The sequence below is a fragment of the Nothobranchius furzeri genome, chromosome 2 (genome assembly GCF_043380555.1).
Source record: "Nothobranchius furzeri strain GRZ-AD chromosome 2, NfurGRZ-RIMD1, whole genome shotgun sequence".
NCBI classification, from domain to species: Eukaryota; Metazoa; Chordata; class Actinopteri; order Cyprinodontiformes; family Nothobranchiidae; genus Nothobranchius; species Nothobranchius furzeri.
The window spans coordinates 65,236,106-65,263,931 of record NC_091742.1 but is presented as its reverse complement, the minus strand read 5'-3'; the positions used below and the strand labels follow the sequence as shown (position 1 = coordinate 65,263,931).

Below are 27,826 nucleotides of genomic sequence, written 5' to 3'. Positions count from 1 at the left end.
AGCTGTTCAAAGATGTGGTGAAGTGAAAAAAACTGTATTTTATAACAAATTAGTGAAAAAGGTTACAGCACCTGGTATTCCCAAGATGTCTCCCATACAGGTACTGACCAGGCCCAACCCTGGCTTGCTTCTGAGATAAGACGGGATCGGGCTTTTTCAGGGTGGTATGGCCGTAAGCGAATGACACACCTTGAAAAATCTCTGAAAAATCCCTTGTGTATATGTCAAAGTATGATTGTGTCGCCCACTGCAAAGACTAGATTCTTGCATATAGAGGTAAAAGGCTAAGTTAAACAGTTGTCTTCATCATTGTTGCTCTTCTTTAGACTCTAACAATTGGCTCCCACCCCATTTCTTGTCTCTAAAATGCCAGCACTGAGACATTATTGCTAGGGACAAATCAAAGGAGGTTTATTTCCAACAAGTGTGTGCAGTTCGTGTGGAACACCTGGCTTTAAAATTATTCAATGACTAAGATGTTCAAAGCTGTGGTGAAGTGAAAAAAAACTGTATTTTATAACAAATTAGTGAAAAAGCTTACAGCACCTGGTATTCCCAAGAGGTCTCCCATACAGGTACTGACCAGGCCCAACCCTGGATTGATTCCAAGATCAGAGGGGATTGGGCTTTTTCAGGGTGGTATGGCTGTAAGCGAAGGAAAAACCTTGAAAAATCTCTGAAAAATCCCTTGTGTATTTGTCAAGGTATGATTGTGTTGCCCACTGCAAAGACTAGATTCTTGCACATAGAGGTAAAAGGCTAAGTTAAACAGTTGTCTTCATCATTGTTGCTCTTCTTTAGACTCTAACAATTGGCTCCCACCCCATTTCTTGTCTCTAAAATGCCAGCAATGATACATTATTGCTAGGGACAAATCAAAGGAGGTTTATTACCAACAAGTGTGTGCTGTTCGTGTGGAACACCTGGCTTTAAAATTATTCAATGACGAAGCTGTTCAAAGCTGTGGTGAAGTGAAAAAAAACTGTATTTTATAACAAATTAGGGAAAAAGCTTACAGCAGCTGGTATTCCCAAGAGGTCTCCCATACAGGTACTGACCAGGCCCAACTCTGGATTGCTTCCGAGATCAGACGGGACCGGGCTTTTTCGGGGTGGTATGGCTGTAAGCACAAGGAAAACCTTGAAAAATCTCTGAAAAATCTCTTGTGTATTTGTCAAGGTATGATTGCGTCGCCCACTGCAAAGACTAGATTCTTGCATATAGAGGTAAAAGGCTAAGTTAAACAGTTGTCTTCATCATTGTTGCTCTTCTTTAGACTCTAACAATTGGCTCCCACCCCATTTCTTGTCTCTAAAATGCCAGCACTGAGACATTATTGCTAGGGACAAATCAAAGGAGGTTTATTACCAACAAGTGTGTGCAGTTCGTGTGGAACACCTGGCTTTAAAATTATTCAATGACGAAGCTGTTCAAAGCTGTGGTGAAGTGAAAAAAACTGTATTTTATAACAAATTAGTGAACAATTTTACAGCACCTGGTATTCCCAAGAGGTCTCCCATACAGGTACTGACCAGGCCCAACCCTGGATTGCTTCCGAGATCAGACGGGATCGGGCTTTTTCAGGGTGGTATGGCCGTAAGCGAAGAAAACACCTTGAAAAATCTCTGAAAAATCCCTTGTGTATATGTCAAAGTATGATTGTGTCGCCCACTGCAAAGACTAGATTCTTGCATATGGAGGTAAAAGGCTAAGTTAAACAGTTGTCTTCATCACTGTTGCTCTTTTTTCGAGTAACAATCGGCTCCCACCCCATTTCTTGTCTCTAAAATGCCAGCACTGAGACATTATTGCTAGGGACAAATCAAAGGAGGTTTATTACCAACAAGTGTGTGCAGTTCGTGTGGAACATCTGGCTTTAAAATTATTCAATGACGAAGCTGTTCAAAGATGTGGTGAAGTGAAAAAAAACTGTATTTTATAACAAATTAGTGAAAAAGCTTACAGCACCTGGTATTCCCAAGAGGTCTCCCATACAGGTACTGACCAGGCCCAACCCTGGGTTGATTCCAAGATCAGAGGGGATCGGGCTTTTTCAGGGTGGTATGGCTGTAAGCAAAGGAAAAACCTTGAAACATCTCTTGAAAATCCCTTGTGTGTTTGTCAAGGTATGATTGTGTCGCCCACTGCAAAGACTAGATTATTGCATATAGAGGTAAAAGGCTAAGTTAAACAGTTGTCTTCATCATTGTTGCTCTTCTTTAGTTTCTAACAATTGGTTCCCACCCCATTTCTTGTCTCTAAAATGCCAGCACTGAGACATTATTGCTAGGGACAAATCAAAGGAGGTTTATTACCAACAAGTGTGTGCAGTTCGTGTGGAACACCTGGCTTTAAAATTATTCAATGACGAAGCTGTTCAAAGATGTGGTGAAGTGAAAAAAACTGTATTTTATAACAAATTAGTGAAAAAGCTTACAGCACCTGGTATACCCAAGAGATCTCCCATACAGGTACTGACCAGGCCCAACCCTGGATTGCTTCCGAGATCAGACGGGATCGGGCTTTTTCAGGGTGGTATGGCCGTAAGTGAAGGAAAAACCTTGAAAAATCTCCGAAAAATCCCCTGTGTATTTGTCAAGGTATGATTGTGTCGCCCACTGCAAAGACTAGATTCTTGCATATAGAGGTAAAAGGCTAAGTTAAACAGTTGTCTTCATCATTGTTGCTCTTCTTTAGACTCTAACAATTGGCTCCCACCCCATTTCTTGTCTCTAAAATGCCAGCACTGAGACATTAGTGCTAGGGACAAATCAAAGGAGGTTTATTACCAACAAGTGTGTGCAGTTCGTGTGGAACACCTGGCTTTAAAATTATTCAGTGACGAAGCTGTTCAAAGATGTGGTGAAGTGAAAAAAACGAGAGGGTGCTCGCTGCAGAACCACAAAGGCGGAGCTGCACCATAAGGTGGAGCTGCACCAGAGTCAGCCCCGCCCATTCACGCAAACTCAGCTTACCCACTGACTTCCGTTTTTGTTTTCAACTTTATCGCAAACTGACCTGACCCACATGAATTACGGCTGTTAATAGTTTACAGTCGTTAATGCTATGTTCTATGCTCCAATTAAACAAGATAAATATAACTTGCTACATGACAAAGACTGAATATATCTCGAAATGAAAAGGTTTCTTTTAGCGAATATCTGCCCACAGCCGGTCTAACAAAAGTGGTGTATAACAGCATGTCAGATATTCGGATGGGCTTATGTAGTCTAGTTGCGAGATCGCATGGGGTAAATTTTGCTTTCCCCTCAGCTGATGCTGGTTCGATTCTCGGTGGGGTCGTCAGCAATCTATTTAGCCAGCTGAAACATTTAATTTGTTTATATTTTAGTTGTAATGTTTATTTTCAGCAAAATATTTGTCTCTAAAAGTTCTTTGAATTTGGTCGTTCTTAAACAGCATTTTAGTTGAAACTCTGCTCACAAATGGACTCACACTGGCTAAATAAACGAATAAATAAATAAAAAAACACATTAGTCATTATATGTTAAACGGTATACCAGTAAATTGTTTTAAACATAGTACTGGCAAGTGTAGCTAGAAATGAAGAAAAGAGGTTGCACACTACCTAAAACTTACACTAATGGGAGGCGAACCTGCGCACAACAGATTGTCAGCATAATTCCCTAACCACTACACCACCACATCTGTAGTAACTCATGCCGCGTTACATCTAATTTTGGTGCCCAGTGTGTCTCAGAGATGGGTTGTATGTCTTGGCGGTGTCTCAGTAGAAGTCATTTCAGAAATAATTTGTCAGAAAATTCACAGAATATCCAGATTTGAGAACCAAGACCAGACCCGCTTCGGGGAGGAGACCAAATTGAAGCTGAGATGGGAGGAAAATGCATGAATGAGGCTAAAAATGGCTTTGGCGTGTTTCTTATGAGGAAATGACAATATAACATGATTAAAAGTTCCAAAAGTTAGACTTTTAATTATATGGAACTTTTACAAAATTTGTTCAATTAACTTCTCAACTCCGTCCTCAATCTTGCATTTTTTAGCTATAACACCCTCTTTGGTTCCAGAATGCTATCAAGTCTGACAACTGCAAGGAATTAGACTGACTCTGATGGAATGGGCGGGGCTGATTCTGGAATGGGCGGGGCTGACTCTGGTGCAGCTCCACCTTCTGGTGCAGCTCCGCCTTTGTGGTTCTGCAGCGAGCACCACTTGAAAAAAACTGTATTTTATAACAAATTAGTGAAAAAGGTTACAGCACCTGGTATTCCCAAGATGTCTCCCATACAGGTACTGACCAGGCCCAACCCTGGATTGCTTCTGAGATAAGACGGGATCGGGCTTTTTCAGGGTGGTATGGCCGTAAGCGAATGACACACCTTGAAAAATCTCTGAAAAATCCCTTGTGTATATGTCAAAGTATGATTGTGTCGCCCACTGCAAAGACTAGATTCTTGCATATGGAGGTAAAAGGCTAAGTTAAACAGTTGTCTTCATCATTGTTGCTCTTCCTTAGACTCTAACAATTGGTTCCCACCCCATTTCTTGTCTCTAAAATGCCAGCACTGAGACATTATTGCTAGGGACAAATCAAAGGAGGTTTATTACCAACAAGTGTGTGCAGTTCGTGTGGAACACCTGGCTTTAAAATTATTCAATGACGAAGCTGTTCAAAGCTATGGTGAAGTGAAAAAAACAGTATTTTATAACAAATTAGTGAAAAAGCTTACAGCACCTTGTATTCCCAAGAGGTCTCCCATACAGGTACTGACCAGGCCCAACCCTGGATTGCTTCCAAGATCAGACGGGATCGGGCTTTTTCAGGGTGGTATGGCCGTAAGCGAAGGACACACCTTGAAAAATCTCTGAAAAATCCCTTGTGTATATGTCAAAGAATGATTGTGTCGCCCACTGCAAGGACTAGATTCTTGCATATGGAGGTAAAAGGCTAAGTTAAACAGTTGTATTCATCACTGTTGCTTTTTTTCCGAGTAACAATCGGCTCCCACCCCATTTCTTGTCTCTAAAATGCCAGCACTGAGACATTATTGCTAGGGACAAATCAAAGGAGGTTTATTACCAACAAGTGTGTGCAGTTCGTGTGGAACACCTGGCTTTAAAATTATTCAATGACGAAGCTGTTCAAAGATATGGTGAAGCTAAAAAAACTGTATTTTATAACAAATTAGTGAAAAAGCTTACAGCACCTGGTATTCCCAAGAGGTCTCCCATACAGGTACTGACCAGGCCCAACCCTGGATTGATTCCGAGATCAGAGGGGATCGGGCTTTTTCAGGGTGGTATGGCTGTAAGCGAAGGAAAAACCTTGAAACATCTCTGGAAAATCCCTTGTGTATTTGTCAAGGTATGATTGTGTCACCCACTGCAAAGACTAGATTCTTGCATATAGAGGTAAAAGGCTAAGTTAAACAGTTGTCTTCATCATTGTTGCTCTTCTTTAGACTCTAACAATTGGCTCCCAACCCATTTCTTGTCTCTAAATGCCAGCACTGAGACATTATTTCTAGGGACAAATAAAAGGAGGTTTATTACCAACAAGTGTGTGCAGTTCGTGTGGAACACCTGGCTTTAAAATTATTCAATGACGAAGCTGTTCAAAGATGTGGTGAAGTGAAAAAAACTGTATTTTATAACAAATTAGTGAAAAAGCTTACAGCACCTGGTGTTCCCTAGAGGTCTCCCATACAGGTACTGACGAGGCCCAACCCTGGATTGCTTCCGAGATCAGGCGGGATCGGGCTTTTTCAGGGTGGTATGGCCATAAGCGAAAGACACACCTTGAAAAATCTCCGAAAAATCCCTTGTGTATATGTCAAAGTATGATTGTGTTGCCCACTGCAAAGACTAGATTCTTGCATATGGAGGTAAAAGGCTAAGTTACACAGGTGTCTTCATCACTGTTGCTCTTTTTTCGAGTAACAATCGGCTCCCACCCCATTTCTTGTCTCTAAAATGCCAGCACTGAGACATTATTGCTAGGGACAAATCAAAGGAGGTTAATTACCAACAAGTGTGTGCAGTTCGTGTGGAACACCTGGCTTTAAAATTATTCAATGACGAAGCTGTTCAAAGATGTGGTGAAGTGAAAAAAACTGTATTTTATAACAAATTAGTGAAAAAGCTTACAGCAACTGGTATTCCCAAGAGGTCTACCATACAGGTACTGACCAAGCCCAACCCTGGATTGCTTCCAAGATCAGACGGGATCGGGCTTTTTCAGTGTGGTATGGCCGTAAGCGAAGGACACACCTTGAAAAATCTCTGAAAAATCCCTTGTGTATATGTCAAAGTATGATTGTGTCGCCCACTGCAAAGACTAGATTCTTGCATATGGAGGTAAAAGGCTAAGTTAAACAGTTGTCTTCATCACTGTTGCTCTTTTTTCGAGTAACAATCGGCTCCCACCCCATTTCTTGTCTCTAAAATGCCAGCACTGAGACATTATTGCTAGGGACAAATCAAAGGAGGTTTATTACCAACAAGTGTGTGCAGTTCGTGTGGAACACCTGGTTTTAAAATTATTCAATGACGAAGCTGTTCAAAGATGCGGTGAAGTGAAAAAAACTGTATTTTATAACAAATTAGTGAAAAAGCTTACAGCACCTGGAATTCCCAAGAGGTCTCCCATACAGGTACTGACCAGGCCCAACCCTGGATTGATTCCGAGATGAGAGGGGATCGGGCTTTTTCAGGGTGGTATGGCTGTAAGCGAAGGAAAAACCTTGAAAAATCTCTGAAAAATCCCTTGTGTATTTGTCAAGGTATGATTGTGTCGCCCACTGCAAAGACTAGATTCTTGCACATAGAGGTAAAAGGCTAAGTTAAACAGTTGTCTTCATCATTGTTGCTCTTCTTTAGACTCTAACAATTGGCTCCCACCCCATTTCTTGTCTCTAAAATTCCAGCACTGAGACATTATTGCTAGGGACAAATGAAAGGAGGTTTATTACCAACAAGTGTGTGCAGTTCGTGTGGAACACCTGGCTTTAAAATTATTCAATGACGAAGCTGTTCAAAGCTATGGTGAAGTGAAAAAAACTGTATTTTATAACAAATTAGTAAAAAAGCTTACAGCACCTGGTATTCCCAAGAGGTCTCCCATACAGGTACTGACCAGGCCCAACCCTGGATTGCTTCCGAGATCAGACGGGATCGGGCTTTTTCAGGGTGGTATGGCCGTAAGCGAAGGACACACCTTGAAAAATCTCTGAAAAATCCCTTGTGTATATGTCAAAGTATGATTGAGTCGCCCACTGCAAAGACTAGATTCTTGCATATGGAGGTAAAAGGCTAAGTTAAACAGTTGTCTTCATCACTTTTGCTTTTTTTTCGAGTAACAATCGGCTCCCACCCCATTTCTTGTCTCTAAAATGCCAGCACTGAGACATTATTGCTAGGGACAAATCAAAGGAGGTTAATTACCAACAAGTGTGTGCAGTTCGTGTGGAACACCTGGCTTTAAAATTATTCAATGACGAAGCTGTTCAAAGATGTGGTGAAGTGAAAAAAACTGTATTTTATAACAAATTAGTGAAAAAGCTTACAGCACCTGGTATTCCCAAGAGGTCTCCCATACAGGTACTGACCAGGCCCAACCCTGGATTGCTTCCGAGATCAGACGGGATCGGGCTTTTTCAGTGTGGTATGGCCGTAAGCGAAGGACACACCTTGAAAAATCTCTGAAAAATCCCTTGTGTATATGTCAAAGTATGATTGTGTCGCCCACTGCAAAGACTAGATTCTTGCATATGGAGGTAAAAGGCTAAGTTAAACAGTTGTCTTCATCATTGTTGCTCTTCCTTAGACTCTAACAATTGGCTCCCACCCCATTTCTTGTCTCTAAAATGCCAGCACTGAGACATTATTGCTAGGGACAAATCAAAGGAGGTTTATTACCAACAAGTGTGTGCAGTTCGTGTGGAACACCTGGCTTTACAATTATTCAATGACGAAGCTGTTCAAAGCTATGGTGAAGTGAAAAAAATTGTATTTTATAACAAATTAGTGAAAAAGCTTACAGCACCTGGTATTCCCAAGAGGTCTCCCATACAGGTACTGACCAGGCCCAACCCTGGATTGCTTCCGAGATCAGACGGGATCGGGCTTTTTCAGGGTGGTATGGCCGTAAGCGAAGGACACACCTTGAAAAATCTCTGAAAAATCCCTTGTGTATATGTCAAAGAATGATTGTGTCGCCCACTGCAAGGACTAGATTCTTGCATATGGAGGTAAAAGGCTAAGTTAAACAGTTGTATTCATCACTGTTGCTTTTTTTCCGAGTAACAATCGGCTCCCACCCCATTTCTTGTCTCTAAAATGCCAGCTCTGAGACATTATTGCTAGGGACAAATCAAAGGAGGTTTATTACCAACAAGTGTGTGCAGTTCGTGTGGAACACCTGGCTTTAAAATTATTCAATGACGAAGCTGTTCAAAGATGTGGTGAAGTGAAAAAAACTGTATTTTATAACAAATTAGTGAAAAAGCTTACAGCACCTGGTATTCCCAAGAGGTCTCCCATACAGGTACTGACCAGGCCCAACCCTGGATTGATTCCGAGATCAGAGGGGATCGGGCTTTTTCAGGGTGGTATGGCTGTAAGCGAAGGAAAAACCTTGAAACATCTCTGGAAAATCCCTTGTGTATTTGTCAAGGTATGATTGTGTCGCCCACTGCAAAGACTAGATTCTTGCATATAGAGGTAAAAGGCTAAGTTAAACAGTTGTCTTCATCATTGTTGCTCTTCTTTAGACTCTAACAATTGGCTCCCACCCCATTTCTTGTCTCTAAATGCCAGCACTGAGACATTATTTCTAGGGACAAATAAAAGGAGGTTTATTACCAACAAGTGTGTGCAGTTCGTGTGGAACACCTGGCTTTAAAATTATTCAATGACGAAGCTGTTCAAAGATGTGGTGAAGTGAAAAAAACTGTATTTTATAACAAGTTAGTGAAAAAGCTTACAGCAGCTGGTGTTCCCAAGAGGTCTCCCATACAGGTACTGACGAGGCCCAACCCTGGATTGCTTCCGAGATCAGGCGGGGTCGGGCTTTTTCAGGGTGGTATGGCCATAAGCGAAAGACACACCTTGAAAAATCTCTGAAAAATCCCTTGTGTATATGTCAAAGTATGATTGTGTTGCCCACTGCAAAGACTAGATTCTTGCATATGGAGGTAAAAGGCTAAGTTACACAGGTGTCTTCATCACTGTTGCTCTTTTTTCGAGTAACAATCGGCTCCCACCCCATTTCTTGTCTCTAAAATGCCAGCACTGAGACATTATTGCTAGGGACAAATCAAAGGAGGTTAATTACCAACAAGTGTGTGCAGTTCGTGTGGAACACCTGGCTTTAAAATTATTCAATGACGAAGCTGTTCAAAGATGTGGTGAAGTGAAAAAAACTGTATTTTATAACAAATTAGTGAAAAAGCTTACAGCACCTGGTATTCCCAAGAGGTCTCCCATACAGGTACTGACCAGGCCCAACCCTGGATTGATTCCGAGATGAGAGGGGATCGGGCTTTTTCAGGGTGGTATGGCTGTAAGCGAAGGAAAAACCTTGAAAAATCTCTGAAAAATCCCTTGTGTATTTGTCAAGGTATGATTGTGTCGCCCACTGCAAAGACTAGATTCTTGCACATAGAGGTAAAAGGCTAAGTTAAACAGTTGTCTTCATCATTGTTGCTCTTCTTTAGACTCTAACAATTGGCTCCCACCCCATTTCTTGTCTCTAAAATTCCAGCACTGAGACATTATTGCTAGGGACAACTGAAAGGAGGTTTATTACCAACAAGTGTGTGCAGTTCGTGTGGAACACCTGGCTTTAAAATTATTCAATGACGAAGCTGTTCAAAGCTATGGTGAAGTGAAAAAAACTGTATTTTATAACAAATTAGTGAAAAAGCTTACAGCACCTGGTATTCCCAAGAGGTCTCCCATACAGGTACTGACCAGGCCCAACCCTGGATTGCTTCCGAGATCAGACGGGATCGGGCTTTTTCAGGGTGGTATGGCCGTAAGCGAAGGACACATCTTGAAAAATCTCTGAAAAATCCCTTGTGTATATGTCAAAGTATGATTGAGTCGCCCACTGCAAAGACTAGATTCTTGCATATGGAGGTAAAAGGCTAAGTTAAACAGTTGTCTTCATCACTTTTGCTTTTTTTTCGAGTAACAATCGGCTCCCACCCCATTTCTTGTCTCTTAAATGCCAGCACTGAGACATTATTGCTAGGGACAAATCAAAGGAGGTTTATTACCAACAAGTGTGTGCAGTTCGTGTGGAACACCTGGCTTTAAAATTATTCAATGACGAAGCTGTTCAAAGATGTGGTGAAGTGAAAAAAACTGTATTTTGTAACAAATTAGTGAAAAAGCTTACAGCACCTGGTATTCCCAAGAGGTCTCCCATACAGGTACTGACCAGGCCCAACCCTGGATTGATTCCAAGATCAGAGGTGATCGGGCTTTTTCAGGGTGGTATGGCTGTAAGCGAAGGAAAAACCTTGAAACATCTCTGGAAAATCCCTTCTGTATTTGTCAAGGTATGATTGTGTCGCCCACTGCAAAGACTAGATTCTTGCATATGGAGGTAAAAGGCTAAGTTAAACAGTTGTCTTCATCACTGTTGCTCTTTTTTCGAGTAACAATCGGCTCCCACCCCATTTCTTGTCTCTAAAATGCCAGCACTGAGACATTATTGCTAGGGACAAATCAAAGGAGGTTTATTACCAACAAGTGTGTGCAGTTCGTGTGGAACACCTGCCTTTAAAATTATTCAATGACGAAGCTGTTCAAAGATGTGGTGAAGTGAAAAAAACTGTATTTTATAACAAATTAGTGAAAAAGCTTACAGCACCTGGTATTCCCAAGAGGTCTCCCATACAGGTACTGACCAGGCCCAACCCTGGATTGATTCCGAGATCAGAGGGGATCGGGCTTTTTCAGGGTGGTATGGCTGTAAGCGAAGGAAAAACCTTAATAAAACTCTGAAAAATCCCTTGTGTATTTGTCAAGGTATGATTGTGTCGCCCACTGCAAAGACTAGATTCTTGCACATAGAGGTAAAAGGCTAAGTTAAACAGTTTTCTTCATCATTGTTGCTCTTCTTTAGACTCTAACAATTGGCTCCCACCCCATTTCTTGTCTCTAAAATGCCAGCACTGAGACATTATTGCTAGGGAAAAATCAAAGGAGGTTTATTACCAACAAGTGTGTGCAGTTCGTGTGGAACACCTGGCTTTAAAATTATTCAATGACGAAGCTGTTCAAAGATGTGGTGAAGTGAAAAAAACTGTATTTTATAACAAATTAGTGAAAAAGCTTACAGCACCTGGTATTCCCAAGAGGTCTCCCATACAGGTACTGACCAGGACCAACCCTGGATTGCTTCCGAGATCAGACGGGATCGGGGTTTTTCAGGGTGGTATGGCCGTAAGCGAAAGACACACCTTGAAAAATCTCTGAAAAATCCCTTGTGTATATGTCAAAGTATGATTGTGTCGCCCACTGCAAAGACTAGATTCTTGCATATGGAGGTAAAAGGCTAAGTTAAACAGTTGTCTTCATCACTGTTGCTCTTTTTTCGAGTAACAATCGGCTCCCACCCCATTTCTTGTCTCTAAAATGCCAGCACTGAGAAATTATTGCTAGGGACAAATCAAAGGAGGTTTATTACCAACAAGTGTGTGATGTTCGTGTGGAACACCTGGCTTTAAAATTATTCAATGACGAAGCTGTTCAAAGATGTGGTGAAGTGAAAAAAACTGTATTTTATAACAAATTAGTGAAAAAGCTTACAGCACCGGGTATTCCCAAGAGGTCTCCCATACACGTACTGACCAGGCCCAACCCTGGATTGATTCCGAGATCAGAGGGGATCGGGCTTTTTCAGGGTGGTATGGCTGTAAGCGAAGGAAAAACCTTGAAAAATCTCTGAAAAATCCCTTGTATATTTGTCAAGGTATGATTGTGTCGCCCACTGCAAAGATTAGATTCTTGCATATGGAGGAAAAAGGCTAAGTTAAACAGTTGTCTTCATCACTGTTGCTCTTTTTTCCAGTAACAATTGGCTCCCACCCCAATTATTGTCTCTAAAATGCCAGCACTGAGACATTATTGCTAGGGACAAATCAAAGGAGGTTTATTACCAACAAGTGTGTGCAGTTCGTGTGGAACACCTGGCTTTAAAATTATTCAATGACGAAACTGTTCAAAGATGTGGTGAAGTGAAAAAAACTGTATTTTATAACAAATTAGTGAAAATGCTTACAGCACCTGGTATTCCCAAGAGGTCTCCCATACAGGTACTGACCAGGCCCAACCCTGGATTGCTTCCGAGATCAGACGGGACCGAGCTTTTTCGGGGTGGTATGGCTGTAAGCACAAGGAAAACCTTGAAAAATCTCTGAAAAATCCCTTGTGTATTTGTCAAGGTATGATTGCGTCGCCCACTGCAAAGACTAGATTCTTGCATATAGAGGTAAAAGGCTAAGTTAAACAGTTGTCTTCATCATTGTTGCTCTTCTTTAGACTCTAACAATTGGCTCCCACCCCATTTCTTGTCTCTAAAATGCCAGCACTGAGACATTATTGCTAGGGACAAATCAAAGGAGGTTTATTACCAACAAGTGTGTGCAGTTCGTGTGGAACACCTGGCTTTAAAATTATTCAATGACGAAGCTGTTCAAAGCTGTGGTGAAGTGAAAAAAACTGTATTTTATAACAAATTAGTGAAAACTTTTACAGCACCTGGTATTCCCAAGAGGTCTCCCATACAGGTACTGACCAGGCCCAACCCTGGATTGCTTCTGAGATCAGACGGGATCGGGCTTTTTCAGGGTGGTATGGCCGTAAGCGAAGAAAACACCTTGAAAATCTCTGAAAAATCCCTTGTGTATATGTCAAAGTATGATTGTGTTGCCCACTGCAAAGACTAGATTCTTGCATATGGAGGTAAAAGGCTAAGTTAAACAGTTGTCTTCATCACTGTTGCTCTTTTTTCGAGTAACAATCGGCTCCCACCCCATTTCTTGTCTCTAAAATGCCAGCACTGAGACATTATTGCTAGGGACAAATCAAAGGAGGTTTATTACCAACAAGTGTGTGCAGTTCGTGTGGAACACCTGGCTTTAAAATTATTCAATGACGAAGCTGTTCAAAGATGTGGTGAAGTGAAAAAAAATGTATTTTATAACAAATTAGTGAAAAAGCTTACAGCACCTGGTATTCCCAAGAGGTCTCCCATACAGGTACTGACCAGGCCCAACCCTGGATTGATTCCAAATTCAGAGGGGATCGGGCTTTTTCAGGGTGGTATGGCTGTAAGCGAAGGAAAAACCTTGAAACATCTCTTGAAAATCCCTTGTGTATTTGTCAAGGTATGATTGTGTCGCCCACTGCAAAGACTAGATTATTGCATATAGAGGTAAAAGGCTAAGTTAAACAGTTGTCTTCATCATTGTTGCTCTTCTTTAGTTTCTAACAATTGGCTCCCACCCCATTTCTTGTCTCTAAAATGCCAGCACTGAGACATTATTGCTAGGGACAAATCAAAGGAGGTTTATTACCAACAAGTGTGTGCAGTTCGTGTGGAACACCTGGCTTTAAAATTATTCAATGACGAAGCTGTTCAAAGATGTGGTGAAGTGAAAAAAACTGTATTTTAAAACAAATTAGTGAAAAAGCTTACAGCACCTGGTATACCCAAGAGATCTCCCATACAGGTACTGACCAGGCCCAACCCTGGATTGCTTCCGAGATCAGACGGGATCGGGCTTTTTCAGGGTGGTATGGCCGTAAGCGAAGGAAAAACCTTGAAAAATCTCTGAAAAATCCCCTGTGTATTTGTCAAGGTATGACTGTGTCGCCCACTGCAAAGACTAGATTCTTGCATATAGAGGTAAAAGGCTAAGTTAAACAGTTGTCTTCATCATTGTTGCTCTTCTTTAGACTCTAACAATTGGCTCCCACCCCATTTCTTGTCTCTAAAATGCCAGCACTGAGACATTAGTGCTAGGGACAAATCAAAGGAGGTTTACTACCAACAAGTGTGTGCAGTTCGTGTGGAACACCTGGCTTTAAAATTATTCAGTGACGAAGCTGTTCAAAGATGTGGTGAAGTGAAAAAAACTGTATTTTATAACAAATTAGTGAAAAAGGTTACAGCACCTGGTATTCCCAAGAGGTCTCCCATACAGGGACTGACCAGGCCCAACCCTGGATTGCTTCTGAGATCAGACGGAATCGGGCTTTTTCAGGGTGGTATGGCCGTAAGCGAATGACACACCTTGAAAAATCTCTGAAAAATCCCTTGTGTATATGTCAAAGTATGATTGTGTTGCCCACTGCAAAGACTAGATTCTTGCATATGGAGGTAAAAGGCTAAGTTAAACAGTTGTCTTCATCACTGTTGCTCTTTTTTCGAGTAACAATCGGCTCCCACCCCATTTCTTGTCTCTAAAATGCCAGCACTGAGACATTATTGCTAGGGACAAATCAAAGGAGGTTTATTACCAACAAGTGTGTGCAGTTCGTGTGGAACACCTGGCTTTAAAATAATTCAATGACGAAGCTGTTCAAAGATGTGGTGAAGTGAAAAAAAATGTATTTTATAACAAATTAGTGAAAAAGCTTACAGCACCTGGTATTCCAAGAGGTCTCCCATACAGGTACTGACCAGGCCCAACCCTGGATTGATTCCAAGATCAGAGGGGATCGGGCTTTTTCAGGGTGGTATGGCTGTAAGCGAAGGAAAAACCTTGAAACATCTCTTGAAAATCCCTTGTGTATTTGTCAAGGTATGATTGTGTCGCCCACTGCAAAGACTAGATTATTGCATATAGAGGTAAAAGGCTAAGTTAAACAGTTGTCTTCATCATTGTTGCTCTTCTTTAGTTTCTAACAATTGGCTCCCACCCCATTTCTTGTCTCTAAAATGCCAGCACTGAGACATTATTGCTAGGGACAAATCAAAGGAGGTTTATTACCAACAAGTGTGTGCAGTTCGTGTGGAACACCTGGCTTTAAAATTATTCAATGACGAAGCTGTTCAAAGATGTGGTGAAGTGAAAAAAACTGTATTTTAAAACAAATTAGTGAAAAAGCTTACAGCACCTGGTATACCCAAGAGATCTCCCATACAGGTACTGACCAGGCCCAACCCTGGATTGCTTCCGAGATCAGACGGGATCGGGCTTTTTCAGGGTGGTATGGCCGTAAGCGAAGGAAAAACCTTGAAAAATCTCTGAAAAATCCCCTGTGTATTTGTCAAGGTATGATTGTGTCGCCCACTGCAAAGACTAGATTCTTGCATATAGAGGTAAAAGGCTAAGTTAAACAGTTGTCTTCATCATTGTTGCTCTTCTTTAGACTCTAACAATTGGCTCCCACCCCATTTCTTGTCTCTAAAATGCCAGCACTGAGACATTAGTGCTAGGGACAAATCAAAGGAGGTTTATTACCAACAAGTGTGTGCAGTTCGTGTGGAACACCTGGCTTTAAAATTATTCAGTGACGAAGCTGTTCAAAGATGTGGTGAAGTGAAAAAAACTGTATTTTATAACAAATTAGTGAAAAAGGTTACAGCACCTGGTATTCCCAAGAGGTCTCCCATACAGGGACTGACCAGGCCCAACCCTGGATTGCTTCTGAGATCAGACGGAATCGGGCTTTTTCAGGGTGGTATGGCCGTAAGCGAATGACACACCTTGAAAAATCTCTGAAAAATCCCTTGTGTATATGTCAAAGTATGATTGTGTCGCCCACTGCAAAGACTAGATTCTTGCATATGGAGGTAAAAGGCTAAGTTAAACAGTTGTCTTCATCACTGTTGCTCTTTTTTCGAGTAACAATCGGCTCCCACCCCATTTCTTGTCTCTAAAATGCCAGCACTGAGACATTATTGCTAGGGACAAATCAAAGGAGGTTTATTACCAACAAGTGTGTGCAGTTCGTGTGGAACACCTGGCTTTAAAATTATTCAATGACGAAGCTGTTCAAAGATGTGGTGAAGTGAAAAAAACTGTATTTTATAACAAATTAATGAAAAAGCTTACAGCACCTGGTATTCCCAAGAGGTCTCCCATACAGGTACTGACCAGGCCCAACCCTGGATTGAATCCGAGATCAGAGGGGATCGGGCTTTTTCAGGGTGGTATGGCTGTAAGCGAAGAAAAAACCTTGAAACATCTCTGGAAAATCCCTTGTGTATTTGTCAAGGTATGATTGTGTCGCCCACTGCAAAGACTAGATTCTTGCATATAGAGGTAAAAGGATAAGTTAAACAGTTGTCTTCATCATTGTTGCTCTTCTTTAGACTCTAACAATTGGCTCCCACCCCATTTCTTGTCTCTAAAATGCCAGCACTGAGACATTATTGCTAGGGACAAATAAAAGGAGGTTTATTACAAACAAGTGTGTGCAGTTCGTGTGGAACACCTGGCTTTAAAATTATTCAATGACGAAGCTGTTCAAAGATGTGGTGAAGTGAAAAAAACTGTATTGTATAACAAATTAGTGAAAAAGCTTACAGCACCTGGTATTCCCAAGAGGTCTCCCATACAGGTACTGACCAGGCCCAACCCTGGATTGCTTCCGAGATCAGATGGGATCGGGCTTTTTCAGGGTGGTATGGCTGTAAGCGAAAAAAAAACCTTGAAAAATCTCTGAAAAATCCCTTGTGTATTTGTCAAAGTATGATTGTGTCGCCCACTGCAAAGTCTGGATTCTTGCATATGGAGGTAAAAGGCTAAGTTAAACAGTTGTCTTCATCACTGTTGCTCTTTTTTAGAGTTACAATCGGCTCCCACCCCATTTCTTGTCTCTAAAATGCCAGCACTGAGACATTATTGCTAGGGACAAATCAATGGAGGTTTATTACCAACAAGTGTGTGCAGTTCGTGTGGAAAACCTGGCGTTAAAATTATTCAATGACGAAGCTGTTCAAAGATGTGGTGAAGTGAAAAAAACTGTATTTTATAACAAATTAGTGAAAAAGCTTACAGCACCTGGTATTCCCAAGAGGTCTCCCATACAGGTATTGACCAGGCCCAACCCTGGATTGCTTCCGAGATCAGGCGGGATCGGGCTTTTTCAGGGTGGTATGGCCGTAAGCGAAAGACACACCTTGAAAAATCTCTGAAAAATCCCTTGTGTATATGTCAAAGTATGATTGTGTTGCCCACTGCAAAGACTAGATTCTTGCATATGGAGGTAAAAGGCTAAGTTAAACAGTTGTCTTCATCACTGTTGCTCTTTTTTCGAGTAACAATCGGCTCCCACCCCATTTCTTGTCTCTAAAATGCCAGCACTGAGACATTATTGCTAGGGACAAATCAAAGGAGGTTAATTACCAACAAGTGTGTGCAGTTCGTGTGGAACACCTGGCTTTAAAATTATTCAATGACGAAGCTGTTCAAAGATGTGGTGAAGTGAAAAAAACTGTATTTTATAACAAATTAGTGAAAAAGCTTACAGCACCTGGTATTCCCAAGAGGTCTCCCATACAGGTACTGACCAGGCCCAACCCTGGATTGATTCAGAGATGAGAGGGGATCGGGTTTTTTCAGGGTGGAATGGCTGTAAGCGAAGGAAAAACCTTGAAAAATCTCTCAAAAATCCCTTGTGTATTTGTCAAGGTATGATTGTGTCGCCCACTGCAAAGACTAGATTCTTGCACACAGAGGTAAAAGGCCAAGTTAAACAGTTGTCTTCATCATTGTTGCTCTTCTTTAGACTCTAACAATTGGCTCCCACCCCATTTCTTGTCTCTAAAATGCCAGCATCGAGACATTATTGCTAGGGACAATTCAAAGGAGGTTTATTACCAACAAGTGTGTGCAGTTCGTGTGGAACACCTGGCTTTAAAATTATTCAATGACGAAGCTGTTCAAAGCTATGGTGAAGTGAAAAAAACTGTATTTTATAACAAATTAGTGAAAAAGCTTACAGCACCTTGAATTCCCAAGAGGTCTCCCATACAGGTACTGACCAGGCCCAACCCTGGATTGCTTCCGAGATCAGACGGGATCGGGCTTTTTCAGGGTGGTATGGCCGTAAGCGAAGAAAAAACCTTGAAAAATCTCTGAAAAATCCCTTGTGTATATGTCAAAGAATGATTGTGTCGCCCACTGCAAAGACTAGATTCTTGCATATGGAGGTAAAAGGCTAAGTTAAACAGTTGTATTCATCACTGTTGCTTTTTTTCCGAGTAACAATCGGCTCCCACCCCATTTCTTGTCTCTAAAATGCCAGCACTGAGACATTATTGCTAGGGACAAATCAAAGGAGGTTTATTACCAACAAGTGTGTGCAGTTCGTGTGGAACACCTAGCTTTAAAATTATTCAATGACGAAGCTGTTCAAAGATGTGGTGAAGTGAAAAAAACTGTATTTTATAACAAATTAGTGAAAAATCTTACAGCACCTGGTATTCCCAAGAGGTCTCCCATACAGGTACTGACCAGGCCCAACCCTGGATTGATTCCGAGATGCGAGGGGATCGGGCTTTTTCAGGGTGGTATGGCTGTAAGCGAAGGAAAAACTTTGAAACATCTCTGGAAAATCCCTTGTGTATTTGTCAAGGTATGATTGTGTCGCCCACTGCAAAGACTAGATTCTTGCATATAGAGGTAAAAGGCTAAGTTAAACAGTTGTCTTCATCATTGTTGCTCTTCTTTAGACTCTAACAATTGGCTCCCACCCCATTTCTTGTCTCTAAATGCCAGCACTGAGACATTATTTCTAGGGACAAATCAAAGGAGGTTTATTACCAACAAGTGTGTGCAGTTCGTGTGGAACACCTGGCTTTAAAATTATTCAATGACGAAGCTGTTCAAAGATGTGGTGAAGTGAAAAAAACTGTATTTTATAACAAATTAGTGAAAAAGCTTACAGCACCTGGTATTCCCAAGAAGTCTCCCATACAGGTACTGACCAGGCCCAACCCTGGGTTGCTTCCGAGATCAGGCGGGACGGGCTTTTTCAGGGTGGTATGGCCATTAGTGAAAGAAACATCTTGAAAAATCTCTGAAAAATCTCTTGTGTATATGTCAAAGTATGATTGTGTTGCCCACTGCAAAGACTAGATTCTTGCATATGGAGGTAAAAGGCTAAGTTACACAGGTGTCTTCATCACTGTTGCTCTTTTTTCGAGTAACAATCGGCTCCCACCCCATTTCTTGTCTCTAAAATGCCAGCACTGAGACATTATTGCTAGGGACAAATCAAAGGAGGTTAATTACCAACAAGTGTGTGCAGTTCGTGTGGAACACCTGGCTTTAAAATTATTCAATGACGAAGCTGTTCAAAGATGTGGTGAAGTGAAAAAAACTGTATTTTATAACAAATTAGTGAAAAAGCTTACAGCACCTGGTATTCCCAAGAGGTCTCCCATACAGGTACTGACCAAGCCCAACCCTGGATTGCTTCCAAGATCAGACGAGATCGGGCTTTTTCAGTGTGGTATGGCCGTAAGCGAAGGACACACCTTGAAAAATCTCTGAAAAATCCCTTGTGTATATGTCAAAGTATGATTGTGTCGCCCACTGCAAAGACTAGATTCTTGCATATGGAGGTAAAAGGCTAAGTTAAACAGTTGTCTTCATCACTGTTGCTCTTTTTTCGAGTAACAATCGGCTCCCACACCATTTCTTGTCTCTAAAATGCCAGCACTGAGACATTATTGCTAGGGACAAATCAAAGGAGGTTTATTACCAACAAGTGTGTGCAGTTCGTGTGGAACACCTGGCTTTAAAATTATTCAATGACGAAGCTGTTCAAAGATGTGGTGAAGTGAAAAAAACTGTATTTTATAACAAATTAGTGAAAAAGCTTACAGCACCTGGTATTCCCAAGAGGTCTCCCATACAGGTACTGACCAGGCCCAACCCTGGATTGATTCCGAGATGAGAGGGGATCGGGCTTTTTCAGGGTGGTATGGCTGTAAGCGAAGGAAAAACCTTGAAAAATCTCTGAAAAATCCCTTGTGTATTTGTCAAGGTATGATTGTGTCGCCCACTGCAAAGACTAGATTCTTGCACATAGAGGTAAAAGGCTAAGTTAAAAAGTTGTCTTCATCATTGTTGCTCTTCTTTAGACTCTAACAATTGGCTCCCACCCCATTTCTTGTCTCTAAAATGCCAGCACTGAGACATTATTGCTAGGGACAAATGAAAGGAGGTTTATTACCAACAAGTGTGTGCAGTTCGTGTGGAACACCTGGCTTTAAAATTATTCAATGACGAAGCTGTTCAAAGCTATGGTGAAGTGAAAAAAACTGTATTTTATAACAAATAAGTGAAAAAGCTTACAGCACCTGGTATTCACAAGAGGTCTCCCATACAGGTACTGACCAGGCCCAACCCTGGATTGCTTCCGAGATCAGACGGGATCGGGCTTTTTCAGGGTGGTATGGCCGTAAGCGAAGGACACACCTTGAAAAATCTCTGAAAAATCCCTTGTGTATATGTCAAAGTATGATTGTGTCGCCCACTGCAAAGACTAGATTCTTGCATATGGAGGTAAAAGGCTAAGTTAAACAGTTGTCTTCATCACTGTTGCTTTTTTTTCGAGTAACAATCGGCTCCCACCCCATTTCTTGTCTCTAAAATGCCAGCACTGAGACATTATTGCTAGGGACAAATCAAAGGAGGTTTATTACCAACAAGTGTGTGCAGTTCGTGTGGAACACCTGGCTTTAAAATTATTCAATGACAAAGCTGTTCAAAGATGTGGTGAAGTGAAAAAAACTGTATTTTATAACAAATTAGTGAAAAAGCTTACAGCACCTGGTATTCCCAAGAGGTCTCCCATACAGGTACTGACCAGGCCCAACCCTGGATTGATTCCGAGATCAGAGGGGATCGGGCTTTTTTCAGGGTGGTATGGCTGTAAGCGAAGGAAAAACCTTGAAACATCTCTGGAAAATCCCTTCTGTATTTGTCAAGGTATGATTGTGTCGCCCACTGCAAAGACTAGATTCTTGCATATAGAGGTAAAAGGCTAAGTTAAACAGTTGTCTTCATCATTGTTGATCTTCTTTAGACTCTAACAATTGGCTCCCACCCCATTTCTTGTCTCTAAATGCCAGCACTGAGACATTATTGCTAGGGACAAATCAAAGGAGGTTTATTACCAACAAGTGTGTGCAGTTCGTGTGGAACACCTGGCTTTAAAATTATTCAATGACGAAGCTGTTCAAAGATGTGGTGAAGTGAAAAAAACTGTATTTTATAACAAATTAGTGAAAAAGCTTACAGCACCTGGTATTCCCAAGAGGTCTCCCATACAGGTACTGACCAGGCCCAACCCTGGATTGCTTCCGAGATCAGACGGGATCGGGCTTTTTCAGGGTGGTATGGCCGTAAGCAAAGGACTCACCTTGAAAAATCTCTGAAAAATCCCTTGTGTATATGTCAAAGTATGATTGTGTCGCCCACTGCAAAGACTAGATTCTTGCATATGGATGTAAAAGGCTAAGTTAAACAGTTGTCTTCATCACTGTTGCTCTTTTTTCGAGTAAGAATCGGCTTCCACCCCATTTCTTGTCTCTAAAATGCCAGCACTGAGACATTATTGCTAGGGACAAATCAAAGGAGGTTTATTACCAACAAGTGTGTGCAGTTCGTGTGGAACACCTGGCTTTAAAATTATTCAATGACGAAGCTGTTCAAAGATGTGGTGAACTGAAAAAAACTGTTTTTTATAACAAATTAGTGAAAAAGCTTACAGCACCTGGTATTCCCAAGAGGTCTCCCATACAGGTACTGACCAGGCCCAACCTTGGATTGCTTCCGAGATCAGACGGGATTGGGGTTTTTCAGGGTGGTTTGGCCGTAAGTGAAAGACACACCTTGAAAAATCTCTGAAAAATCCCTTGTGTATTTGTCAAGGTATGATTGCGTCGCCCACTGCAAAGACTAGATTCTTGCATATACAGGTAAAAGGCTAAGTTAAACAGTTGTCTTCATCATTGTTGCTCTTCTTTAGACTCTAACAATTGGCTCCCACCCCATTTTTTGTCTCTAAAATGCCAGCACTGAGACATTATTGCTAGGGACAAATCAAAGGAGGTTTATTACCCACAAGTGTGTGCAGTTCGTGTGGAACACCTGGCTTTAAAATTATTCAATGACGAAGCTGTTCAAAGATGTGGTGAAGTGAAAAAAACTGTATTTTATAACAAATTAGTGAAAAAGCTTACAGCACCTGGTATTCCCAAAAGGTCTCCCATACAGGTACTGACCAGGCCCAAACCTGGATTGATTCTGAGATCAGAGGGGGTCGGGCTTTTTCAGGGTGGTATGGCTGTAGGCGAAGGAAAAACCTTGAAAAATCTCTGAAAAATACCTTGTGTATTTGTCAAGGTATGATTGTGTCGCCCACTGCAAAGACTAGATTCTTGCATATAGGGGTAAAAGGCTAAGTTAAACAGTTGTCTTCATCATTGTTGCTCTTCTTTAGACTCTAACAATTGGCTCGCACCCCATTTCTTGTCTCTAAAAAGCCAGCACTGAGACATTATTGCTAGGGACAAATCAAAGGAGGTTTATTTCCAACAAGTGTGTGCAGTTCGTGTGGAACACCTGGCTTTAAAATTATTCAATGACTAAGCTGTTCAAAGCTGTGGTGAAGTGAAAAAAACTGTATTTTATAACAAATTAGTGAAAACTCTTACAGCACCTGGTATTCCCAAGAGGTCTCCCATACAGGTACTGACCAGGCCCAACCCTGAATTGATTCCAAGATCAGAGGCGACTGGGCTTTTTCAGGGTGGTATGGCTGTAAGCGAAGGAAAAACCTTGAAAAATCTCTGAAAAATCCCTTGTGTATTTGTCAAGGTATGATTGTGTCGCCCACTGCAAATACCAGATTCTTGCACATAGAGGTAAAAGGCTAAGTTAAACAGTTGTCTTCATCATTGTTGCTCTTCTTTAGACTCAAACAATTGGCTCCCACCCCATTTCTTGTCTCTAAAATGCCAGCACTGAGACATTATTGCTAGGGACAAATCAAAGGAGGTTTATTACCAACAAGTGTGTGCTGTTCGTGTGGAACACCTGGCTTTAAAATTATTCAATGACAAAGCTGTTCAAAGCTGTGGTGAAGTGAAAAAAAACTGTATTTTATAACAAATTAGTGAAAAAGCTTACAGCACCTGGTATTCCCAAAAGGTCTCCCATACAGGTACTGACCAGGCCCAACTCTGGATTGCTTCCGAGATCAGACCAAAACGGGCTATTTCGGGGTGGTATGGCTGTAAGCACAAGGAAAACCTTGAAAAATCTCTGAAAAATCCCTTGTGTATTTGTCAAGGTATGATTGCGTCGCCCACTGCAAAGACTAGATTCTTGCATATACAGGTAAAAGGCTAAGTTAAACAGTTGTCTTCATCATTGTTGCTCTTCTTTAGACTCTAACAATTGGCTCCCACCCCATTTCTTGTCTCTAAAATGCCAGCACTGAGACATTATTGCTAGGGACAAATCAAAGGAGGTTTATTACCAACAAGTGTGTGCAGTTCGTGTGGAACACCTGGCTTTAAAATTATTCAATGTCGAAGCTGTTCAAAGCTGTGGTGAAGTGAAAAAAACTGTATTTTATAACAAATTAGTGAAAAATTTTACAGCACCTGGTATTCCCAAGAGGTCTCCCATACAGGTACTGACCAGGCCCAACCCTGGATTGCTTCCGAGATCAGACGGGATCGGGCTTTTTCAGGGTGGTATGGCCGTAAGCGAAGAAAACACCTTGAAAAATCTCTGAAAAATCCCTTGTGTATTTGTCAAAGTATGATTGTGTCGCCCACTGCAAAGACTAGATTCTTGCATATGGAGGTAAAAGGCTAAGTTAAACAGTTGTCTTCATCACTGTTGCTCTTTTTTCGAGTAACAATCGGCTCCCACCCCATTTCTTGTCTCTAAAATGCCAGCACTGAGACATTATTGCTAGGGACAAATCAAAGGAGGTTTATTACCAACAAGTGTGTGCAGTTCGTGTGGAACACCTGGCTTTAAAATTATTCAATGACGAAGCTGTTCAAAGATGTGGTGAAGTGAAAAAAACTGTATTTTATAACAAATTAGTGAAAAAGCTTACAGCACCTGGTATTCCCAAGAGGTCTCCCATACAGGTACTGACCAGGCCCAACCCTGGATTGATTCCAAGATCAGAGGGGATTGGGCTTTTTCAGGGTGGTATGGCTGTAAGCGAAGGAAATACCTTGAAACATCTCTTGAAAATCCCTTGTGTATTTGTCAAGGTATGATTGTGTCGCCCACTGCAAAGACTAGATTATTGCATATAGAGGTAAAAGGCTAAGTTAAACAGTTGTCTTCATCATTGTTGCTCTTCTTTAGTTTCTAACAATTGGCTCCCACCCCATTTCTTGTCTCTAAAATGCCAGCACTGAGACATTATTGCTAGGGACAAATCAAAGGAGGTTTATTACCAACAAGTGTGTGCTGTTCGTGTGGAACACCTGGCTTTAAAATTATTCAATGACAAAGCTGTTCAAAGCTGTGGTGAAGTGAAAAAAAACTGTATTTTATAACAAATTAGTGAAAAAGCTTACAGCACCTGGTATTCCCAAAAGGTCTCCCATACAGGTACTGACCAGGCCCAACTCTGGATTGCTTCCGAGATCAGACCAAAACGGGCTATTTCGGGGTGGTATGGCTGTAAGCACAAGGAAAACCTTGAAAAATCTCTGAAAAATCCCTTGTGTATTTGTCAAGGTATGATTGCGTCGCCCACTGCAAAGACTAGATTCTTGCATATACAGGTAAAAGGCTAAGTTAAACAGTTGTCTTCATCATTGTTGCTCTTCTTTAGACTCTAACAATTGGCTCCCACCCCATTTCTTGTCTCTAAAATGCCAGCACTGAGACATTATTGCTAGGGACAAATCAAAGGAGGTTTATTACCAACAAGTGTGTGCAGTTCGTGTGGAACACCTGGCTTTAAAATTATTCAATGTCGAAGCTGTTCAAAGCTGTGGTGAAGTGAAAAAAACTGTATTTTATAACAAATTAGTGAAAAATTTTACAGCACCTGGTATTCCCAAGAGGTCTCCCATACAGGTACTGACCAGGCCCAACCCTGGATTGCTTCCGAGATCAGACGGGATCGGGCTTTTTCAGGGTGGTATGGCCGTAAGCGAAGAAAACACCTTGAAAAATCTCTGAAAAATCCCTTGTGTATTTGTCAAAGTATGATTGTGTCGCCCACTGCAAAGACTAGATTCTTGCATATGGAGGTAAAAGGCTAAGTTAAACAGTTGTCTTCATCACTGTTGCTCTTTTTTCGAGTAACAATCGGCTCCCACCCCATTTCTTGTCTCTAAAATGCCAGCACTGAGACATTATTGCTAGGGACAAATCAAAGGAGGTTTATTACCAACAAGTGTGTGCAGTTCGTGTGGAACACCTGGCTTTAAAATTATTCAATGACGAAGCTGTTCAAAGATGTGGTGAAGTGAAAAAAACTGTATTTTATAACAAATTAGTGAAAAAGCTTACAGCACCTGGTATTCCCAAGAGGTCTCCCATACAGGTACTGACCAGGCCCAACCCTGGATTGATTCCAAGATCAGAGGGGATTGGGCTTTTTCAGGGTGGTATGGCTGTAAGCGAAGGAAATACCTTGAAACATCTCTTGAAAATCCCTTGTGTATTTGTCAAGGTATGATTGTGTCGCCCACTGCAAAGACTAGATTATTGCATATAGAGGTAAAAGGCTAAGTTAAACAGTTGTCTTCATCATTGTTGCTCTTCTTTAGTTTCTAACAATTGGCTCCCACCCCATTTCTTGTCTCTAAAATGCCAGCACTGAGACATTATTGCTAGGGACAAATCAAAGGAGGTTTATTACCAACAAGTGTGTGCAGTTCGTGTGGAACACCTGGCTTTAAAATTATTCAATGACGAAGCTGTTCAAAGATGTGGTGAAGTGAAAAAAACTGTATTTTATAACAAATTAGTGAAAAAGCTAACAGCACCTGGTATACCCAAGAGATCTCCCATACAGGTACTGACCAGGCCCAACCCTGGATTGCTTCCGAGATCAGACGGGATCGGGCTTTTTCAGGGTGGTATGGCCGTAAGCGAAGGAAAAACCTTGAAAAATCTCTGAAAAATCCCCTGTGTATTTGTCAAGGTATGATTGTGTCGCCCACTGCAAAGACTAGATTCTTGCACATAGAGGTAAAAGGCTAAGTTAAAAAGTTGTCTTCATCATTGTTGCTCTTCTTTAGACTCTAACAATTGGCTCCCACCCCATTTCTTGTCTCTAAAATGCCAGCACTGAGACATTATTGCTAGGGACAAATGAAAGGAGGTTTATTACCAACAAGTGTGTGCAGTTCTTGTGGAACACCTGGCTTTAAAATTATTCAATGACGAAGCTGTTCAAAGCTATGTTGAAGTGAAAAAAACTGTATTTTATAACAAATTAGTGAAAAAGCTTACAGCACCTGGTATTCCCAAGAGGTCTCCCATACAGGTACTGACCAGGCCCAACCCTGGATTGCTTCCGAGATCAGACGGGATAGGGCTTTTTCAGGGTGGTATGGCCGTAAGCGAAGGACACACCTTGAAAAATCTCTGAAAAATCCCTTGTGTATATGTCAACGTATGATTGTGTCTCCCACTGCAAAGACTAGATTCTTGCATATGGAGGTAAAAGGCTAAGTTAAACAGTTGTCTTCATCACTGTTGCTTTTTTTTCGAGTAACAATCGGCTCCCACCCCATTTCTTGTCTCTAAAATGCCAGCACTGAGACATTATTGCTAGGGACAAATCAAAGGAGGTTTATTACCAACAAGTGTGTGCAGTTCGTGTGGAACACCTGGCTTTAAAATTATTCAATGACGACGCTGTTCAAAGATGCGGTGAAGTGAAAACAACTGTATTTTATAACAAATTAGTGAAAAAGCTTACAGCACCTGGTATTCCCAAGAGGTCTCCCATACAGGTACTGACCAGACCCAACCCTGGATTGATTCCGAGGTCAGAGGGGATCGGGCTTTTTCAGAGTGGTATGGCTGTAAGCGAAGAAAAAACCTTGAAACATCTCTGGAAAATCCCTTGTGTATTTGTCAAGGTATGATTGTGTCGCCCACTGCAAAGACTAGATTCTTGCATATAGAGGTAAACGGCTAAGTTAAACAGTTGTCTTCATCATTGTTGCTCTTCTTTAGACTCTAACAATTGGCTCCCACCCCATTTCTTGTCTCTAAAATGCCAGCACTGAGACATTATTGCTAGGGACAAATAAAAGGAGGTTTATTACCAACAAGTGTGTGCAGTTCGTGTGGAACACCTAGCTTTAAAATTATTCAATGACGAAGCTGTTCAAAGATGTGGTGAAGTGAAAAAACTGTATTTTATAACAAATTAGTGAAAAAGTTTACAGCACCTGGTATTCCCAAGAGGTCTCCCATACAGGTACTGACCAGGCCCAACCCTGGATTGCTTCCGAGATCAGGCGGGATCGGGCTTTTTCAGGGTGGTATGGCCGTAAGCGAAAGACACACCTTGAAAAATCTCTGAAAAATCCCTTGTGTATATGTCAAAGTATGATTGTGTTGCCCACTGCAAAGACTAGATTCTTGCATATGGAGGTAAAAGGCTAAGTTAAACAGTTGTCTTCATCACTGTTGCTCTTTTTTCGAGTAACAATCGGCTCCCACCCCATTTCTTGTCTCTAAAATGCCAGCACTGAGACATTATTGCTAGGGACAAATCAAAGGAGGTTTATTACTAACAAGTGTGTGCAGTTCGTGTGGAACACCTGGCTTTAAAATTATTCAATGACGAAGCT

The 27,826-nt window shown here is 41.4% G+C and overlaps 11 non-coding genes and 45 pseudogenes across 11 annotated transcripts; all 56 read right to left on the bottom strand.

Annotated features, from left to right (window-relative positions):
- Positions 1–59: 59 nt before the first annotated feature.
- On the bottom strand, positions 60–178 carry LOC139068099 (5S ribosomal RNA; annotated as a pseudogene).
- Positions 179–534: 356 nt separating this feature from the next.
- LOC139066653 (5S ribosomal RNA) lies at positions 535–653 on the bottom strand. The gene has a single exon (XR_011519557.1). It is a non-coding gene; the product is annotated as a 5S ribosomal RNA (ribosomal RNA).
- Positions 654–1,009: 356 nt separating this feature from the next.
- LOC139067954 (5S ribosomal RNA) lies at positions 1,010–1,128 on the bottom strand (annotated as a pseudogene).
- Positions 1,129–1,483: 355 nt separating this feature from the next.
- LOC139067086 (5S ribosomal RNA) lies at positions 1,484–1,602 on the bottom strand (annotated as a pseudogene).
- Positions 1,603–1,956: 354 nt separating this feature from the next.
- LOC139066780 (5S ribosomal RNA) lies at positions 1,957–2,075 on the bottom strand (annotated as a pseudogene).
- A 355-nt stretch (positions 2,076–2,430) lies between these two features.
- LOC139067461 (5S ribosomal RNA) lies at positions 2,431–2,549 on the bottom strand (annotated as a pseudogene).
- Positions 2,550–4,234: 1,685 nt separating this feature from the next.
- Positions 4,235–4,353, bottom strand: LOC139068105 (5S ribosomal RNA; annotated as a pseudogene).
- A 355-nt stretch (positions 4,354–4,708) lies between these two features.
- On the bottom strand, positions 4,709–4,827 carry LOC139067385 (5S ribosomal RNA; annotated as a pseudogene).
- A 353-nt stretch (positions 4,828–5,180) lies between these two features.
- LOC139066484 (5S ribosomal RNA) lies at positions 5,181–5,299 on the bottom strand. The gene has a single exon (XR_011519384.1). It is a non-coding gene; the product is annotated as a 5S ribosomal RNA (ribosomal RNA).
- A 354-nt stretch (positions 5,300–5,653) lies between these two features.
- Positions 5,654–5,772, bottom strand: LOC139067853 (5S ribosomal RNA; annotated as a pseudogene).
- A 353-nt stretch (positions 5,773–6,125) lies between these two features.
- Positions 6,126–6,244, bottom strand: LOC139067934 (5S ribosomal RNA; annotated as a pseudogene).
- A 353-nt stretch (positions 6,245–6,597) lies between these two features.
- LOC139067379 (5S ribosomal RNA) lies at positions 6,598–6,716 on the bottom strand (annotated as a pseudogene).
- A 355-nt stretch (positions 6,717–7,071) lies between these two features.
- LOC139068413 (5S ribosomal RNA) lies at positions 7,072–7,190 on the bottom strand. Its single transcript, XR_011520011.1, has one exon. It is a non-coding gene; the product is annotated as a 5S ribosomal RNA (ribosomal RNA).
- Positions 7,191–7,543: 353 nt separating this feature from the next.
- Positions 7,544–7,662, bottom strand: LOC139066752 (5S ribosomal RNA; annotated as a pseudogene).
- A 355-nt stretch (positions 7,663–8,017) lies between these two features.
- Positions 8,018–8,136, bottom strand: LOC139068412 (5S ribosomal RNA). Its single transcript, XR_011520010.1, has one exon. It is a non-coding gene; the product is annotated as a 5S ribosomal RNA (ribosomal RNA).
- Positions 8,137–8,489: 353 nt separating this feature from the next.
- On the bottom strand, positions 8,490–8,608 carry LOC139066483 (5S ribosomal RNA). Its single transcript, XR_011519383.1, has one exon. It is a non-coding gene; the product is annotated as a 5S ribosomal RNA (ribosomal RNA).
- Positions 8,609–8,962: 354 nt separating this feature from the next.
- LOC139068112 (5S ribosomal RNA) lies at positions 8,963–9,081 on the bottom strand (annotated as a pseudogene).
- A 353-nt stretch (positions 9,082–9,434) lies between these two features.
- Positions 9,435–9,553, bottom strand: LOC139067331 (5S ribosomal RNA; annotated as a pseudogene).
- A 355-nt stretch (positions 9,554–9,908) lies between these two features.
- LOC139068411 (5S ribosomal RNA) lies at positions 9,909–10,027 on the bottom strand. The gene has a single exon (XR_011520009.1). It is a non-coding gene; the product is annotated as a 5S ribosomal RNA (ribosomal RNA).
- A 353-nt stretch (positions 10,028–10,380) lies between these two features.
- LOC139067147 (5S ribosomal RNA) lies at positions 10,381–10,499 on the bottom strand (annotated as a pseudogene).
- Positions 10,500–10,852: 353 nt separating this feature from the next.
- Positions 10,853–10,971, bottom strand: LOC139066482 (5S ribosomal RNA). Its single transcript, XR_011519382.1, has one exon. It is a non-coding gene; the product is annotated as a 5S ribosomal RNA (ribosomal RNA).
- Positions 10,972–11,326: 355 nt separating this feature from the next.
- LOC139066887 (5S ribosomal RNA) lies at positions 11,327–11,445 on the bottom strand (annotated as a pseudogene).
- Positions 11,446–11,798: 353 nt separating this feature from the next.
- LOC139066883 (5S ribosomal RNA) lies at positions 11,799–11,917 on the bottom strand (annotated as a pseudogene).
- Positions 11,918–12,270: 353 nt separating this feature from the next.
- On the bottom strand, positions 12,271–12,389 carry LOC139067398 (5S ribosomal RNA; annotated as a pseudogene).
- Positions 12,390–12,744: 355 nt separating this feature from the next.
- On the bottom strand, positions 12,745–12,863 carry LOC139067688 (5S ribosomal RNA; annotated as a pseudogene).
- Positions 12,864–13,215: 352 nt separating this feature from the next.
- Positions 13,216–13,334, bottom strand: LOC139067036 (5S ribosomal RNA; annotated as a pseudogene).
- A 355-nt stretch (positions 13,335–13,689) lies between these two features.
- Positions 13,690–13,808, bottom strand: LOC139067173 (5S ribosomal RNA; annotated as a pseudogene).
- A 355-nt stretch (positions 13,809–14,163) lies between these two features.
- LOC139067906 (5S ribosomal RNA) lies at positions 14,164–14,282 on the bottom strand (annotated as a pseudogene).
- A 353-nt stretch (positions 14,283–14,635) lies between these two features.
- LOC139067586 (5S ribosomal RNA) lies at positions 14,636–14,753 on the bottom strand (annotated as a pseudogene).
- Positions 14,754–15,108: 355 nt separating this feature from the next.
- On the bottom strand, positions 15,109–15,227 carry LOC139067172 (5S ribosomal RNA; annotated as a pseudogene).
- A 355-nt stretch (positions 15,228–15,582) lies between these two features.
- LOC139067904 (5S ribosomal RNA) lies at positions 15,583–15,701 on the bottom strand (annotated as a pseudogene).
- Positions 15,702–16,054: 353 nt separating this feature from the next.
- LOC139066756 (5S ribosomal RNA) lies at positions 16,055–16,173 on the bottom strand (annotated as a pseudogene).
- Positions 16,174–16,528: 355 nt separating this feature from the next.
- LOC139068362 (5S ribosomal RNA) lies at positions 16,529–16,647 on the bottom strand. Its single transcript, XR_011519962.1, has one exon. It is a non-coding gene; the product is annotated as a 5S ribosomal RNA (ribosomal RNA).
- A 353-nt stretch (positions 16,648–17,000) lies between these two features.
- LOC139067219 (5S ribosomal RNA) lies at positions 17,001–17,119 on the bottom strand (annotated as a pseudogene).
- Positions 17,120–17,472: 353 nt separating this feature from the next.
- LOC139067813 (5S ribosomal RNA) lies at positions 17,473–17,591 on the bottom strand (annotated as a pseudogene).
- Positions 17,592–17,946: 355 nt separating this feature from the next.
- LOC139066998 (5S ribosomal RNA) lies at positions 17,947–18,065 on the bottom strand (annotated as a pseudogene).
- A 353-nt stretch (positions 18,066–18,418) lies between these two features.
- On the bottom strand, positions 18,419–18,537 carry LOC139067781 (5S ribosomal RNA; annotated as a pseudogene).
- Positions 18,538–18,891: 354 nt separating this feature from the next.
- Positions 18,892–19,009, bottom strand: LOC139068128 (5S ribosomal RNA; annotated as a pseudogene).
- Positions 19,010–19,362: 353 nt separating this feature from the next.
- Positions 19,363–19,481, bottom strand: LOC139067596 (5S ribosomal RNA; annotated as a pseudogene).
- A 353-nt stretch (positions 19,482–19,834) lies between these two features.
- On the bottom strand, positions 19,835–19,953 carry LOC139067330 (5S ribosomal RNA; annotated as a pseudogene).
- Positions 19,954–20,308: 355 nt separating this feature from the next.
- Positions 20,309–20,427, bottom strand: LOC139066701 (5S ribosomal RNA; annotated as a pseudogene).
- A 353-nt stretch (positions 20,428–20,780) lies between these two features.
- LOC139066787 (5S ribosomal RNA) lies at positions 20,781–20,900 on the bottom strand (annotated as a pseudogene).
- Positions 20,901–21,254: 354 nt separating this feature from the next.
- On the bottom strand, positions 21,255–21,373 carry LOC139068409 (5S ribosomal RNA). The gene has a single exon (XR_011520007.1). It is a non-coding gene; the product is annotated as a 5S ribosomal RNA (ribosomal RNA).
- Positions 21,374–21,726: 353 nt separating this feature from the next.
- LOC139067893 (5S ribosomal RNA) lies at positions 21,727–21,845 on the bottom strand (annotated as a pseudogene).
- A 355-nt stretch (positions 21,846–22,200) lies between these two features.
- On the bottom strand, positions 22,201–22,319 carry LOC139068011 (5S ribosomal RNA; annotated as a pseudogene).
- A 355-nt stretch (positions 22,320–22,674) lies between these two features.
- On the bottom strand, positions 22,675–22,793 carry LOC139067807 (5S ribosomal RNA; annotated as a pseudogene).
- A 356-nt stretch (positions 22,794–23,149) lies between these two features.
- On the bottom strand, positions 23,150–23,268 carry LOC139068131 (5S ribosomal RNA; annotated as a pseudogene).
- A 355-nt stretch (positions 23,269–23,623) lies between these two features.
- Positions 23,624–23,742, bottom strand: LOC139067085 (5S ribosomal RNA; annotated as a pseudogene).
- Positions 23,743–24,095: 353 nt separating this feature from the next.
- LOC139066652 (5S ribosomal RNA) lies at positions 24,096–24,214 on the bottom strand. The gene has a single exon (XR_011519556.1). It is a non-coding gene; the product is annotated as a 5S ribosomal RNA (ribosomal RNA).
- Positions 24,215–24,570: 356 nt separating this feature from the next.
- On the bottom strand, positions 24,571–24,689 carry LOC139068130 (5S ribosomal RNA; annotated as a pseudogene).
- A 355-nt stretch (positions 24,690–25,044) lies between these two features.
- Positions 25,045–25,163, bottom strand: LOC139067084 (5S ribosomal RNA; annotated as a pseudogene).
- A 353-nt stretch (positions 25,164–25,516) lies between these two features.
- LOC139066651 (5S ribosomal RNA) lies at positions 25,517–25,635 on the bottom strand. Its single transcript, XR_011519555.1, has one exon. It is a non-coding gene; the product is annotated as a 5S ribosomal RNA (ribosomal RNA).
- Positions 25,636–25,990: 355 nt separating this feature from the next.
- LOC139067479 (5S ribosomal RNA) lies at positions 25,991–26,109 on the bottom strand (annotated as a pseudogene).
- Positions 26,110–26,464: 355 nt separating this feature from the next.
- Positions 26,465–26,583, bottom strand: LOC139067071 (5S ribosomal RNA; annotated as a pseudogene).
- Positions 26,584–26,936: 353 nt separating this feature from the next.
- On the bottom strand, positions 26,937–27,055 carry LOC139067151 (5S ribosomal RNA; annotated as a pseudogene).
- A 354-nt stretch (positions 27,056–27,409) lies between these two features.
- On the bottom strand, positions 27,410–27,528 carry LOC139067136 (5S ribosomal RNA; annotated as a pseudogene).
- Between the last annotated feature and the right edge of the window lie 298 nt (positions 27,529–27,826).